The 16,302-nt window shown below is 40.7% G+C and overlaps 1 protein-coding gene and 1 long non-coding RNA gene across 2 annotated transcripts in view; both read right to left on the minus strand.

Moving 5' to 3' along the window:
• The window catches only part of PPP2R2C (protein phosphatase 2 regulatory subunit Bgamma), a 388,395-nt gene that overhangs the window by 359,150 nt on the left and 12,943 nt on the right, over window positions 1–16,302 (minus strand). The gene's annotated exons all lie outside the window — the stretch shown is intronic.
• LOC141518101 (uncharacterized) overlaps window positions 1–16,302 on the minus strand; it is a 42,236-nt gene that overhangs the window by 13,970 nt on the left and 11,964 nt on the right. Inside the window, exon 2 of the long non-coding RNA XR_012477085.1 lies at window positions 1–16,100. This exon is cut by the window's left edge and continues 13,970 nt beyond it. This is a non-coding gene — a long non-coding RNA (uncharacterized LOC141518101). The remainder of the gene's footprint in view (window positions 16,101–16,302) is intronic.

Raw genomic sequence — 16,302 nt, forward strand, 5'->3', positions numbered from 1 at the left:
AATCAGACCAGGTACCCTTCATAGTTATGACAAGAAGGGGGATTCTTAGCTAAGTTGGAGGCAATTTAAATTAGATAGTTAATTGTGATTACATGAAATTTAAAAGCTTTTGCACTAACATAATCAATGCAGCTATAACAGGAAAGGAAGCAGTTTATTTAGAGAAAAAAAAATCTTGTCATCAAAAATCTCTAAGAGATACCCTACTATCTAAGATTTGTAGAGAATTAACAATAGGGAAGATCAAAAGCTATTTCTCAATGGATCCATGGTTGGAGGACATAAGCAAAAAGTCCTTAAAAGAAGTTGGTGAGGGGTGGCTAGGTGGCGCACCGGCCCTGGAGTCAGGAGTACCTGAGTTCAAATCCGCCCTCAAACACTTAATAATTACCTAGCTGTGTGGCCTTGGGCAAGTTACTTAACCCCATTTGCCTTGCAAAAACTTAAAAAAATAAAACAAGTTGGTAAATCAGAAAAAAAAAGCATTGTATGTTCCAGGTGCTACCCTAAGGCAAAATCATGCCCTGCCTTCAGTGAGCTCACATTCAAAAGACACACAAACTGTGTACATATAATAATGACAAACTATTAACAACCATATGAAAAACTGTTCAAACTCACTAAATAAGAGAAATGCAATCAAAACAACTCGGATATTTCAACTTGCACCTAGCAAAGTATAAAAGAGGGCAACAGTCTAGGTTGGAGGGGTTGAGGAAAGAAAAGAACAATCATTAGTAAGGCTGCAAATTGGCCCTACCATTCTGAAAAGCGTTTGAAATTACACCAAAATATTATAGTTAATTCCTTTGACCCAGAGATTTCATGGCTAAGGAAACACTCAAAAGAGATTCCTTATACAAAAACAAAACAAAACAAAACCATTTATTGGAGTGCTTTCTCTAATTGCAAAGATAGTTAACAAGTAGAGATCCAGCAGTTAGAGAATTACTAAATAGAGTGTGGTACCTGAGTTTAATAGAATTCTACTTTACTCTAAGAAATAATTAAAAAAAAACACAGAATCACAGGAAGGTGCCTATGAACTGTTCAAATTAATGCAAGCAGAAGCAGGAAGACAATATACACAATGACTACAACAATGTCAATGAAAACACATTATCAAATATCCCAACTTAATTCATGAAATGATAATGACTGATCTTAGATTACATCTCCCACCCTCTTCATTGGGGGTGGAGAATCTATGGGCATAGAGCACTTTGTATAATGTAAGACTTGGTTGATGTATTGTTTAAACTTTCTTTAAATTCTTTTTTATTCTTCATTATAAGGGATGGCTCTGTGGGAGGGAAGGAAAGAAAAAACAAAAAGATCCAAAAATTATTGATATATGCATACATATCCAGAAATGTCAATATATGTGTCCATATATGAAGTAAAAATTGTCATTTTCATTTCTGCTCAAATAAAAAAAGTTGCATTAATTTTTAAAATCACTGCTCTCTTTAACTCTCTTTTTCTCTATCTCCAGACTGCAAGTCATCCTCACTACCACCCACTACATTGGAAAGGAAGCAGGTTTTGAAGGCATGGTTGATAAATTTAGGAAATGTGTTTTCCTACAGCTAAGGAAATTACTGAAGTAGCATGGTTCACAAGATCTCATCTTGTGTCCCCAAATCTGTTTCTAAGGGCTAAGCTATATAGATAGGGTAGAAAATGAGTTGAGCTTGGATTCAGAAGACTAGGTCAAATCATGGTTCTGCCACTTACCAGTTTTGTGATAATCACTTAACCTGAGTCTCAGTTTTTTCAGTTGCAAGATGGAAATATTAATAACTATTTCAGAGGAAGGCATTTTATAAACCTTAAAGCACTCTATAAATGGTAGCAATTATTATGATTATTAAAGTTATGCTGATATGCCACACTTATGCATTATGTAAGTCAGATTTAAGAAGAAAGTGACCTAAATACAAAAACAATATGGTATCCTCTTAATGAATTCACTCAGTGCTTAAAACATACTAGGTACTTAATAAACAGCTGTTGATTGATTGATTGATCCATATTTGAAGAAGAAATGACTGATATTTTCTTATAATTCATCACTATGACTGTCTAGCTTAAAATCAATAAGTTAATTTACTTATAATAACAAGCAGCAGTGAACGAGTTAGATTTTTAATCAAATGCCTGACATATTAAGCCTGTAAGAACTCAAATCTATGATGAGATTAAATTTCTAAAACTGGAATAAGAAGCACATTAGCTGATAGAAGAGACCTGAGAGATCTTTTGGTGCAATTCCACACCCTATCCTCTACATCTTCTCGACAGAAGAGGAGAACCCAGAGAGATGAAGTAACTTACCGAAGGTTATATCAATCAATCAGAAACATTGATTAAGGGATTAATATTCATCAGACACTGGACTATGGCAGTAGTTAGGATCTGAATGTAACCTCTGACAGCCCGTTGCAGTGCTTTTTTTTTAACTCCACCAAGTGTCTCTCAAAGTTGTAACCTGTTCACTGAATGCCCCAGTCCTCCTTAACATTCTAGATTCTTCACTCTAGCCTTTCCTTCATCTGCAGCCTATGTGATCTTCCTAAAAACAGTTCTGACCATGTCCTCCCTCTCTTCAATAGGCTCCTGTGATTCCCTATCCTCTACAGGATCATGAAATCCTCTGGTGTTCAAAGTCCTTCATCATCTGTCCTCCCTACATGTCTAATCTTTTTATACTTTATCCTCCTACTCATACACACACACACACACTCACACATACATCCCACATACTCACACACATACATTCACACATATTCACACATACCACACCCACTGCACATGTTGACACATTCACATACATTGTCCACTAATACATACATATACATTCACATATCACATGTTTATACACTAACACACACATATATCCCACACTTTCACACATATATGCATTCACACACATTATGTACTCACACATACATGTACCACACACATACACACACAGCCCACACACATTTGTGATCTAGTGACACTGACTTCCTTTAATCCAATTCAATCCAGTGATCATTTAATAAGACCTACTATCTAAGTTCTGGTAGTACAATTAATAAAAAAGATAGTTCCCTCTTCAAGGAGTTTACTATCTAAATGGGGAAATAACATTCAAAAGGAAGTAGGAAGTGGGGGGAACCTTAGGGGTGTCTCATGCCTTCAAGCGGAGCAGCAGTGCCAGGTGGACTGAGGAGCTGAGTCAACTCCCTGCCCTCTCTAACGGAAGGTCTTGGGAGGAGCCTGGCAGGACGCCCAGCCCTCTAGTCAGAGGAGAGATGAGGCTGAGGACGGTGGGTCAGGAGCTGCAAGGTAGTGAGTTTAGAAGTGATCAACTTCTCTGGGGGTAGCTAGGTGGCACACCTAGATAAAGCACTGGCCCAGGAGTCAGGACCTAAGTTCAAATCCAGCCTCAGACACTTAATAATTACCTTGCTGTGTGACCTTGGGCAAGTCACTTAAACCCATTGCTTTGAAAAGAAAAAAAAAAGTGATGAGCTTTTCCTGGGAGAGGCATCTTGCTCTGGGGAAGGGCTGCAGATGCACAGTCCAGAGGAACTGAGCACCTAGTTTCGGCCTTCTCTAAAGGAAGGCATTGGGAGGAGTTTGGAGCTGTCCCTGGTCCTGGACACTGTTTCCTGATTCCAAGATTCTCTCCAGGTGTTCCTCATGCCTGGAATTCTCTCTCCTCATCTACACCTCCTAGTTTGCCTCAAGTCCCATCTAAAATCCCATCTTCTACAAGAAACTTCCTCAACTTTCTGTAATCCGGAGCCTTTCCTCTGTTGATTATCTATATTTTATCCCACAAATCACTGGTTTGTTCTTTTTCTGTATGTTTTCATGCTGTCTCCCCCATTAGATTGTAAGTTCCTTAAAAGTTTGTGTTGCCACTTCCACAGGACAGTAGGCACTTAATATATACTTAATGAACTGAGTAGTTAAGTAATAATCAACCTCTATTGGAAACACCTTTAAATGTAAACTTCATTACTTCGGAGGGAACTCCATTCCATTCTGTTAGGAAGTTCTTCATTATTCCAGCACTGATTAGCTGTGTTACCTTTAGGCAAGTGAAATCATCTTTTTGAATCTCAATTTCCTTATCTACAAAATGTTCACACTTATAAAATGTTCACAGGATTATGAGGAAAACATTTTTGGTTTTTGTTTGTTTTTTAAATATTAAAGCACTATGGATCCATGAAGAGAAGCAACAGTAACTCTGCCATAAATATGGAGTATATTGGAAATAACTGACCCCAAAGCCAGGAAAGCCTGGACTCAAATTCTCTCTCTGCATAGACTAGCTGTGTGACCCTGGACAGGTCACTTAACCTCTAAATTACAAAAAAAAAGCTGACTACTTGTATTGGCAGAGAGTAACTTCTTACCCAGTAGTTCCCTATGCCAATGATATCAAAGGACTAGTCCTTATCTTTATCTGTATTAGTAATGCACAAGGGATGTCTCCAGTAACCCTATTCCATACTTGACCATTGGCCCAGATGTCTCTGGAGGGGAAAGTGAGACTGATTATTTTGCACAGCATTTCTTCAACTTAAATTCACATCACTTGCATGCCATGCCATCACCTCCCTGACGTCATAATCCTCTTTGAGAATGAAGGATAAACAAAGAAAATGCTATCTAAATAAGAATGTTTGGTGGCAGTCTAAGAGGCTACATAGTGTAATGGAGATAAAGTTGATATCAATTCAAGCCCCTCTTCTGGCCATCATTGTCTCCCTACAACTTTCCTCTCTTGGTACTAGCTCTTTCCTTTGCATGCATATGAAAACAGCCCAATCTCTTCTTCAAAACAACTCTTTGGGGGCAGCTAGGTGGCACAGTGGATAAAGAACCAGGTCTGGAGTCAGGAGTACCTGGGTTCAAATCTGGCCTCAGACACTTAATAATTGCCTAACTGTGTGACCTCGGGCAAGCCACTTAACCCCATTTGCCTTGTAAAAACCTAAAAAAAACAAACTCTTGGGTTATTAAGGACAGTAATAATAACAGCAACAATAATAATGGCTAGAATTTAGATATAACTTTAAGGTTTGCAAAGTGTTGTATGTCTGGTAGCTTATCTGATGCTCACAACATCCCTGTAGGAGCTGTTGTCATCCCCATTTGACGGTTGAGGAAGCTAAAGCAGACAGAAGCTAAATGACTTGCTCAAGGTCATATCACTGGTAAGCGTCTGAGGCCATATTTGGATTCAGATCTTGCTCACTCTAGGTCCTATTCTCTAACCACCTGGCCTCAGTAATTATGCCTTCTCTAAATTGTCTCTTTTTTAAGCTAAATCTCTCCTTTCCCTTCAACTGATTCCTCTATGACAAGATCTCCAGACCTCTCACTCTCCTGAACTGCCCCCTTTCCTAAAGGGCATTCTTCCTGAGTGAATATCTTTGACTTTCTAATTTCTTTTACACTGACTTTGCCTATGTAATAATGTCCTTTCCACTCCCCTCTACCCCACTTTTTGGAGTTTTTAAAATTTTATTTATTTAAAGCAATGGGATTAAGTGACTTGCCCAAGGTCACAGTTAGGCAATTATTAAGTGTCTGAGGCCAGATTTGAATCCAAGTATGCCTGACTCCAGGGCCGATGCTCCATCCACCATGCCACTTAGCTGCCCCTCTACCCTACTTTTAAAAGCAAGATGTTATAGTTTACCAAATGCAAATGCATGTATATAAATTGTAGAAGATTAGATCTGAGTGGGAGATGATTCCTCATTCAGGAAGAGATGTGGAAGTATTCAAAACTGGATTTTTGGTCAAATAAAGGTTTACATTGTTCCTCTGGGAAGCTACCACTCCCCCCATTAACCTAGGAAACATAAATAAAATTAAATTCTCCTATGGCTTCAGAGAACTCATTAATTTCCATAACTGCCTGAGACAGAAGAGACCTCAGACTAAAGAGGATACAGGCAGGACAGAGAGGTAGTAGGGTCCCAAAGGCACTGGTCATGGAACCAGGGAGATTAGAGATGTAAGGGCCTTTACAGGTCATTGAGTTCACCCATTTTACAGATAAGGAAACTGGGGACAAGGAAAGGGAAGGGACTAAGCAAGATCAGCACCATGATGGTACGCTAAGCAGCAGCAGCAACTCTTATTTATATAATAGCACTTCTAAGTTTTCCAAAGTGCTTTCCAAATAGTCTCATTTAATCTTTAAAATAACCCTGTGAAGCAGCTGCTGTTATTATCTCTACAGATAAGGAAACATCAGATCAAACTGAAACATCAAATAAACTCAAATCTTCCTGACTCCAGGTTTCCTGTCTCATAAGACTGAATCCCAGTTCTGTGACAATATCTTTGTCACCTTGGCAAGTAACTTCACCTTTCTGAGACTTAGTTTCCTCATATGTAAAATGACTGGGGATTGGAGATGACCTCTAAAGTTTGTTTTGGTTCTAAGTCTGTGGTCCTATCCCAGAATCAGTAGTTATCAGAGTTAGAAGATCATCTAACCTTTATTTTACAGAGGGGAAACTGGAAAGGAAAAGTGGTTTGTCCCATTCCTAGGCCAAATGCTTTCAGTCAGTATCAAATTATAGACTGCCGATCGGCAGGTTTTAGAGAAGAACAGAAAGAACTCCAGATTTGCAACTCTAGGACCAGGGCTGGATTTTCAACTATTTTCCTAAGATGACTCCCAGAGTTTAGTTAGTCCAATCTCCTCACTTGGCAGATGATGAGAATAAAATCTAAAGAGTTTAGATGTAGTTCCTAATAATCAGAAGGGTCATTTGAACCCAGATCCTCTGACTAGAGAGCTGGTTCTCTTTCTTCTGCACAACATTGCTTCCCTCATCCTTCTGTAGCTTGGATTCTTCTTTGGGAGAGGGAGGGCAAGGGTTAAATCATCTCCAGAGTCCTAAGTGACCCAATTCCTCAGTCCCTCAGTGTCCTTAGAGCCCTCGGGGACTCTAGCCCGGCTAGCTCTGATCCCTTGCAGAGCTTTGGACACTCAGGAATCCGGCTCTGCTCTACTCACAATGCACTCCTCCTACAATGGACCCTAACCCCAGTCACTAAATGTTCACTGAGTAGCTCGGTTTCCCCAGAAAGAAAAAATGCCATCTAAATAAGAATATCTGACAGCAGTCTAAGAGGCTACATAGTGTAATAGGGGAAAAGTTGGTATCAATTCAAGCCCCTCTAGCCATCATTCTTGCCCTCAGCATCAACCACATACCTAGCATTCTTACAGAGCTTTAAAGTACACAAAGTTCTTTACAGATACTGTTTCGTTTGAGTTTCACAATAATCCTGGGTGACCACAGGATTATTGTGAAACTCAAATTGGGGGCAGCTAGGTGGTGCAGTGGGTGGAGCACTGGTCCTGGAGTCAGGAGGACCCGAATTCAAATTTGACCTCAGACACTTAATAACTGCCAAGCTGTGTGAGATGACCTTGGGCAAGTCATTTAACCTCATTACCTTAAAAATAAATAAAATTATTAAAAAAAGAAACTCAAGTGAAATAATTGATACAATAATTTATTCAATAATATTCAAATGAAATAGTATTAACCCCATTTTACAGAAGAGGAAAGTGGGCTGAGCTAGTTTAAGTGACTTGCCCAAGTTGTGTGTCCCTAGAAAAGTCACTTAAAAACCTCTCAGCCCCCTCTCAGGAAACTCTTTAGGCATGCCAAATTGTCTGTAGAGAAGATTCCGAGCAGCATTAGTAGGGATTTTCATTCCTGGGAGTTACCTATTAGGGAAATGAAAGAGGGGGAAAGTAACCTGGAAAACCTGGAGGCAAAGAGGTACCAGATTGAGAGATCCTCATGTCATAAATCACCTGTGGTCAAATGGAACTATCCAACCTTATATCGCAGCGCCTTCTGGTGGCCTTATTAGTATCGTAATCTACCTGAACCAACTCCAGAATGATGCTTTCTTGCTATCTAAAGTATTAAGAGAGGAAGAATAAATGGATATGGACAGGGCAAAAAAATAGAGCCTCAAGCGCACAGGACCACAATGTTGAGATCTGGCAAGGTGCTTAGAGGTCATTCCGCATTTTAACAACAAAGCAAAGCTTTAACTCTAAAAGATAAGCAATGTCAGAACTGGAGGGACCATATAAAGATCTTCTATCTAATTCAATTCTTACTTACTTACTCTCACTTAACATATGGTGAACCAAGAACCAAAGAGAGGAAAGATTACTTTCCCAGGACCTAATAACTGATGATTGTTAGAGCTAGGACTAGAATAATAGAATATGGAATGTTGAGGTTGACTGGCATCTTAGAACAAATGCCATTTTAGACCTAGCAGGGAAACAGTTAATGCCTCTGTCAGATCATATAAGGATGGTCAAAACAGTCCTGGATTTGAAACTAGAGTTTCTCTGGGTTTGGACTCCATCCAGTTCTGCCACTTGGAGCTAATCACCAAAGCCCTATTTCCTTATGTGAAAAAAAAAGACTCAAAATCTAAATCTATTTATCCAAAGTAACAGAATCCAAATATTAAGTGCATCAACTACAAATCCAGAATCCATTTCCATGCTATATGGCCATCAGTTGTTTACCTGTCATTTCAATGTCACCTCAATGTCTGCTCTTGAAGGAACTATTTTGTCTATCCCAAACTTGGAAAAAGATTTCACCTTCAAAACATCCTGAGGTTCCTACTCCCATTTCTGCCAACCAACTGATCAAATATTTATTAGGCACATGGAGATAGTTTAGTGTAGTGACCAGAGCCTGGCCTTGATGGTTGGAGGGTTCAAGGACAAGTTCTGTGACTATGTAATCAGGGAGAGGGGCATCTTTGAAGGCCTCTGCTTCCTCATCTCTAAAATGATTAGTGGGAGCAGCTAGGTGATACAGTGGATAAAGCACCAGCCCTGGAGTCAGGAGGACCTGAGTTCAAATTTGACCTCAGATACTTAACCTGTGTGACCTTGGGCAAGTCATTTAACCCTACTGCCTTGCAAAACCCAAAAATGAAAAAAAATGATTATTGGGTCCTAAACTTTTTTGAATATATATTTATAAATTTATTTTTAACATCAAAAACAATTCATGGATTCCCAAATAACAGTAGTGGTATGATTACTATTCATGAATTGAGAAAACACATGCACCAGCTAGGTAGCTCAGTGGATTCTCAGACATTTCCTAGCTATGTGATCCTGAACAAGTCCCTTAACCTCTGCCTCTGTTTTCTCATCTGTAAACTAGGGATCATAGCAGCCCCGACTTTCCAGAGTTGTGAAGATAAAACAAGACAATCAAGTAGTTGTAAGGAATACTCTTACAAAACTTAAGGCACTCCAAAATAGCTAGATGATTTTTGTCATCATCATCATTATTATGAAAAGGTCCTTACTCCCATGGAGTTTACACTCTAGTATAAGAGAGGCAAGATACACCCAAGTAGCTGTAACAATAGTTCATATCTAGAATGCCTTCATGTTGCTCAAGTTAAGTTTCACTTAACCCTATAGGGGCAGAGAGGACAAGTATTACTAGTCCTAGTTGGTAGAGATTTAGAGGGTTTAGGAGACTTGATCAAGGTTCAACATCTTTTAAGTGATGGACTCAGAACTTGATTTCTAGTTCTTTATGTTCTGCCACCTTCTTTAGGAGTGAGAAGGGGAAAGAGGAGACTCAGAGAAGGGAGAGACAAAGAGAATGAAGGCTGAGAGTGTATAGGAGAACAGTTTTTCTCCTTGAAAGAATGCATTTCTCTTGAGGCTAACATAAAGTTTGAAACAAAGAGAAGAGGAGAGAGGTCATTTCATGGCCTCAGTTACCCCATGGTTTAAAATGTAGAGAGGTTGGACCAAGTGAATGACCTTTCCATGTTCTAGGTCTGAAGCCCTTATTTGCTGCAAGGTTTCTGCTGTCCCATGGTTTCTGGTTCTGGCCCTGGAATCCTCTGCATGCCACCCTTCTGTGATAATGTAATAAATGCAATGGGAGGATTGTGGGGAGGGGTATTATGGAGCAGTATAGGATAGGAGGCTTGAGGGGGCCACAAGTGATGCCTTGAGCACCCTAGAAGATATCTAGGCAGGGCTTTATCCAAAGTAGCAGAAATGGAGTTGATGACCCTGACATTTTCCTGGGGTATCTGGATGAACCATATAATAGCAGAAGAGGCAGGGATCATTAGACATAGCAAAATGCAGAGTGAGAGGTAAGAGGTCCTTTGAGGTCCTTGACAGTAGGCTCAGCTCGGGACTTCAAGGAGTCTCCAAGAGAAGGATCTTGACTTGGACTAAATGCAGACTAAGACTGCTGGAGGACTTCCCAGGAGAAGATCCTCATGGATCAGGGGAAGGGCCCAAGATAGGCAAGAAAGACCAGGTCCTCTATTTCATGACACAGTGGGAAACTGCCTCCTTCCCATCTCACCTGAAATGTTCTTGCTCCAGGACACAGTGCTAACATCTCTTTGGAATTACTCTCATTGCATCTAATTGAATGTTAATGGAGAAGATGTGCCTTAGTGCAAACTCCAGATATGCCTTTTAAAGCTTGGCTGGGCAGAAAAGCCAAGGAGGTTTCTCTGTCACCTGTTTAGATGAGCTAAAGACTAATCACAGACACTCCTATGTGAAACAGACCCAGGAGTAAACATACTTTGCCAGCCAAGTGGTGATTATCTGATGCCACCTTTGTCTATGAGACAGAACCAAGCTGGGAGAATCCAGGCAGGGGAGAGAGGAAAATCTATGTGGTCTATGTAATACCTATGCTTCTTAAAAAACTGCAGACAGTTCATTGTCAACACCCCTGTCCTTTTAACACCACAGAAAAGAAATTCGTCCTGATGTAGTCCCCATGAAAGATGGACAGACAGATAACACAATACCTCAAGCGTCAAAGGCGGGTGATCAGAAGTCACTTGGACTTGTTCTTACTCTACCACTGGCTCAGGGACTTATTTTGCCACTCTCACAGAAAAGTTAGCATCCCACCAAAGGAAAAGGGCTCTGGGTTTCATATTTCGAGTGCCATTTTTCCCAAAAATCCTGTGAGCCAGAGGACAACTATTACTATCTCTATTTTATAGAGGCTTAGAAGGCATTTTTGAGACTTGTTCAAGGTCTCATGAATGGGGAACAGGCTTATTATCTATATCCAGTGAAGAGTGAGTTCAGGAAGGAGGCATGATGGGGTCTGTCCCTATGACTGCCCTAGGAGGGATACATACCACTCTCTAACCACCTCTGTAGAGAACAAGAAAAGAGACTAGGGATAAAAGAGGAATTGCTAGAAGGGATTTAAATCACTGAGAAAGAGTGTCAGAGCTGAAAGAGACCACAGAACAAAGACTGTCAGAACTCTAAGGCACCTTCAAAGAATGTCAAAGAATCTTTGGACATCAATTGGGGGCTCTTTCTCACTGTCACCCCCCATCCTCACCCATAGCCAAGCTGTTTCCAAGTCCTATTGATGTCACCTTTGTAATACCTCTTACATATATTCCCTTCTCTCTTCAGACACTGCCACCCTGCTGCAGGCCCTTATCCCCTCATACCTGGATTATTTTAATAGCCTTTTGGTTGGTCCTTCTCAAGTCTCTCCCCACTCTAGTCCATCCTCCATTTGGCTGTCAAAGTGATTTTCCTAAATCCTCCTTTTCAATAAATTTCAGTGGCTCCCTATTACCTCTTGAATCAAATAGAAAAATCCCCTGTCTGATGTTTGTAGCCCTTTATAACCTGGCCCATTCCTACCTCTCTACCTCTCTAGACTTCTTAAATCTTATTTTCTCTATACTCTTTTTTTTAGGTTTTTGCAAGGGATAGAAACAATAGAACAGAACAAACTGGTTTGAGAATATTCTTTTCTAGAGTTTAATTTAGAAGCCTTGCTCCAAATTGATCACATTCTTTCATTCTTCTTTTGGTTCAAATTCAATGCTCTGAGGGGAAGGGGGGAAAGAGATAGAATCTAAGCAAATGGCAAAAGAGAGGGAGTAAGAGAAGGTAAGACCAAAAAAATGAAGAACCCTCAATGACAGAATTAAAACATTATGTTTGATCCACTAAACAAGAGCAAATGACCCTAATGGTTTTTCAGAAGTTCCAGGAAACCAAGCACCACTGCTTCCTGATTGTCTTTGAAATACAGTCACCTCCAAAACTCAATATAACCTCATGGCTGTAAAGTGGACTTTACATCTGTCATTTGAATGGTAAGACACTGGATTGGGAATCACCCAATCATCAACACAGAGTGATCATCTAGCCCAACTCTCATTTTTCTACAAAAAAAGGAAACTGAGGAACAGAAAGGTTAAGTTATTTACCTAGGATCACATATATAGTAACAGAGACAGGTTTTCTGTCTCCAAATTTTAGGCTCTACATTGTTTAACACTATCCTTCATGGTCCAAAGAGATGGGTTCTAGCTCTGATTCTGCCACTAGCACCACTTACCCTTAATTTCTTCAGCTATAAATAGGACAGGAGCAGCTAGGTGGTGCAGTGGCGGCCTTGGAGTCAGGAGGACCTGAGTTCAAACACAGCCTCAGACAATAATTAACTAGCTGTGTGACCTTGGGCAAGTCATTTAACCCCATTATCTTGCAAAAACCTATATACAAAACAAGCTACAAAATGGATATCATAAAATTATCCTTGCCTCTCTCCCAGGGAAGCTGTTGTGATTCAATGACATAATAGATGGAAAAACATTTTGTTACCATAAAATGCTCTACAGTTGAGAATTATCATCAAAATCATTTGTTTTGGGAATTGACTAAAGTATTGGGGGTGCTTCAAATGAGAAAAATCTAATGAAACAAATCATTTTGGTGATATACTATGACTAATGAATATAACCTAGCATGGAAACTCTTTCTAGCAAAGTATATTGGCAACTATCCTTCAACTTCGTCTTAAGAGAATTTCCCGAATCCCTGAAAAGATAAGAACCAGGCTCCAAGTTCCTCTGCCCCAGAGACAGAACTCGATCCCTTCTCCTCCTCCCCCCACTACTACTTCTCCTTCCTCTCCTCCTTCTCCTCCTCTTCCTCCTTCTACTACTATTACTACTACGACTACTACTACTACTCCTTCCTCTCTTCCCTCTCTTCTTCCTCTTCCTCTTCTCTTAGGCACTTATAATATTCTACTTCATGTCACATTCATTTATGTATGCATCTTCTAGGTAAGAGGGAGATGGGGAAGGAGGAATGCACCATGTTTTGCCCTTTCTGATTCTCCAGAATGGTTTTGAAGACAAGGATTGTTTAATAACTATTTGCTGAAGGAATGAATGAAGGAGTGAGCGAGCCAGGGAATGAACAGACTACAGCTGGCTAGTTCTGCTTTAATGAGCACTTCCTGCTAGATGCCACCAGGGGGCAATAGAAGGAAGACAAAGAGTCACCGGCACCATCAAAAATGAAGGGGTTTGAAGATCTAAGGCAATCCTACCAGCCCCACCTCTGATCTCTGGGGCAGTCCGTCCTTCCTTTGACATATTGGTATCTCTACTGAGGGACCCAGCCAGGGAAAGCTTTACAGTGAGGGTGGGATCCAAAAGATTCCCACCCAATCCCAAGATGGACCCCCCGGGAGCCCATCATTCCTTTAGATCATGCAATCTCCAGCATAGGACTTTTCCTATTTAAATGAGAAATCTCTCGGAAAGGTCACGTTTTTAATCTTTCTAAGAATTCTAATTTCTATTGATCTTTAGGTGACAGAGCCTGGAGTGGTGGTTAGAGTCCGAGAGAACAAGGTTCAAGTTTAGCTACTGACACCTTGTCTTTGTCACTCTGGGCAAATCATCTCGCTTTTCAGTTGCCCCAGTTGCAGTTGAGTAGCAACTGTTCTGCACTGTATCAATTAATGACCCTGTTGTGATGACAGTCATGATTACCAATAAGTTGAATTTCTACTGGGCTTCCCCAGATGACTTTGGAAGGGAATAATGCAAGGTATGGACATTTAATAAGTGTTTATAAATGAAATGGGGAAACTGAGACTCAAGCAAGGTCAGGTAAGATGCCCTTCCTCACGTGGCCCGTTCCTAATTTGCTGCTCTCCTGCCATCCCCATGCCTAGAATGCATTGCCTCATCTCCCCCTCCTGACTTCACTGTTTTCTTTAAGTCCCAACTCATTTCACTTTCTGTATCTCCCTTAATGATAGATCTTCCCTTTTTTGCTTATCTCCGATCTATCCTGTCTGTAGCTTGTTTATACACAGATCTTGGCATGTTTTCTCCCCATTATACTGTGAACTCTTTGAAAGCACAGACCGTCTTTCTTGGTATCTCCATTTCTTAGCATGGCCCAGGGCAGAATATGCATCTATTAATGCTAGCTGAATGGCTGATGAATAGTCCTACTTGGTAGTTAGTGACACAGTCAGCATCGAACCCAGTTCTCATTCCTTCTTTAACTACACTATATAATCCCCAGCTCTCAACAGGGTAGAATGGGATAACAGCAGAGCAAATTATAGAATCTCAGACTTAGAACAGAAATAGACTTTCAGGCCCAACTAGTCCAACTGCTAGTCCAATTTCTCATTTCACAGATGAGAAAATAAAGCCTCACAAAGGTTAAAGGACTTGCAGGTCACACAGGGAGTAAGTGGCAAAACTGGGACTTGAATTCAGGTTGTCTGGCTGGATTCTGTCCAAATAGGCATTCTTTACATTGTATTCTACTTGAAACATAATACTTGATGCATCTCACAGTTTTGTCCAACGTAAACTTTGGTGGAGCTTCACACATACACACACACACACACACACATATGCACACATACACATGCATAGACATACACATGCACACATTCACATATACCCTCATATAGAGGACACACATATATATATACACTCACATGCTGATAGATACATACACCCATACAGATACACACTTATCATACATATACTCACACACACACACTCACAGATCCATAGACATACACATGTGCATACTCACACAGATAAACACATATACTCACACACTCATATCCATAGACCCATATACTCACTCACACACATGCACACACACTCACACACAGATATACACATATACTCACACACTCATATCCATAGACCCATATACTCACTCACACACATGCACACACTCACACAGATATACATATACTCACACACATTCATATCCATAGACCCATATACTCACTCACACACATGCATACACACTTACACACGCAGATATACACATATACTCACACACACTTATATCCATAGACCATATACTCACTCACACACATGCACACACTCACACACAGATATACACATATACTCACACACACTTATATCCATAGACCCATATACTCACTCACACACATGCACACACACTCACACACAGATATACACATATACTCACACATTCATATCCATAGACCCATATACTCACTCACACACATGCACACACACTTACACACACAGATATACATATATACTCACACACACACTTATATACATAGACCCATATACTCACTCACACACATGCACACACACTCACACACAGATATACACATATACTCACACACACTTGTATCTATAGACCCATATACTCACTCACACACATGCACACACACTCACACACAGATATACACATATACTCACACATACTAGTATCCATAGACACATACACACACACACACACACACACACACACACACACACACACAGCACAACCACCACCACCATCACCACAGATGGAATAGCAGAACTTCAGAGTGGGAAGACAATTAGCAAGTACCCTCTTTCCAAAGCAAGTTTCACAGAGGAGAAAACCTTACCCGCTTTCAGTCTAAGAGAGGAAGATTCTAAGGAATCTTGGAGACTGTGGAGACACAAACTCCCACTTTGCCTAGGAAGAAATGAAGCCCCAGCAGGGGAATGCTCTAAGAACGGTGTAGGGGGTGAGAAAGGCGGAGTTGCTTCTCCCAGGCAAACAGACAGACTGGAAGAGACGCTGACAGAGTTGATCACACAGGTCTTTCACAATCAGCTAATGCAGCCCCCGAGCCTCAGCAACGATCATCGTCTGTCAGGAAGGAGTATGGGTGACCGGCAGAAGTCATCAGCTGTGCATAACAGAATGTTTTAGCCAGAAAGGCAGCTGGGCCACATCCCCCAGGTTCCCCAGGGTGGGGGTTGAATCAGTCTTTCCTTTCTGGTTTCCCCTGGGACGTATTCCCAGATATGAGTCCATCCAGGCCCAGCAGGCCCACCAAAGAGGGGCTGCTGCCAGGGAAGCTGCCTGGATGAACGGACAGCCGCCACATG

This window comes from Macrotis lagotis, chromosome 3 (assembly GCF_037893015.1).
Source record: "Macrotis lagotis isolate mMagLag1 chromosome 3, bilby.v1.9.chrom.fasta, whole genome shotgun sequence".
NCBI classification, from domain to species: Eukaryota; Metazoa; Chordata; class Mammalia; order Peramelemorphia; family Peramelidae; genus Macrotis; species Macrotis lagotis.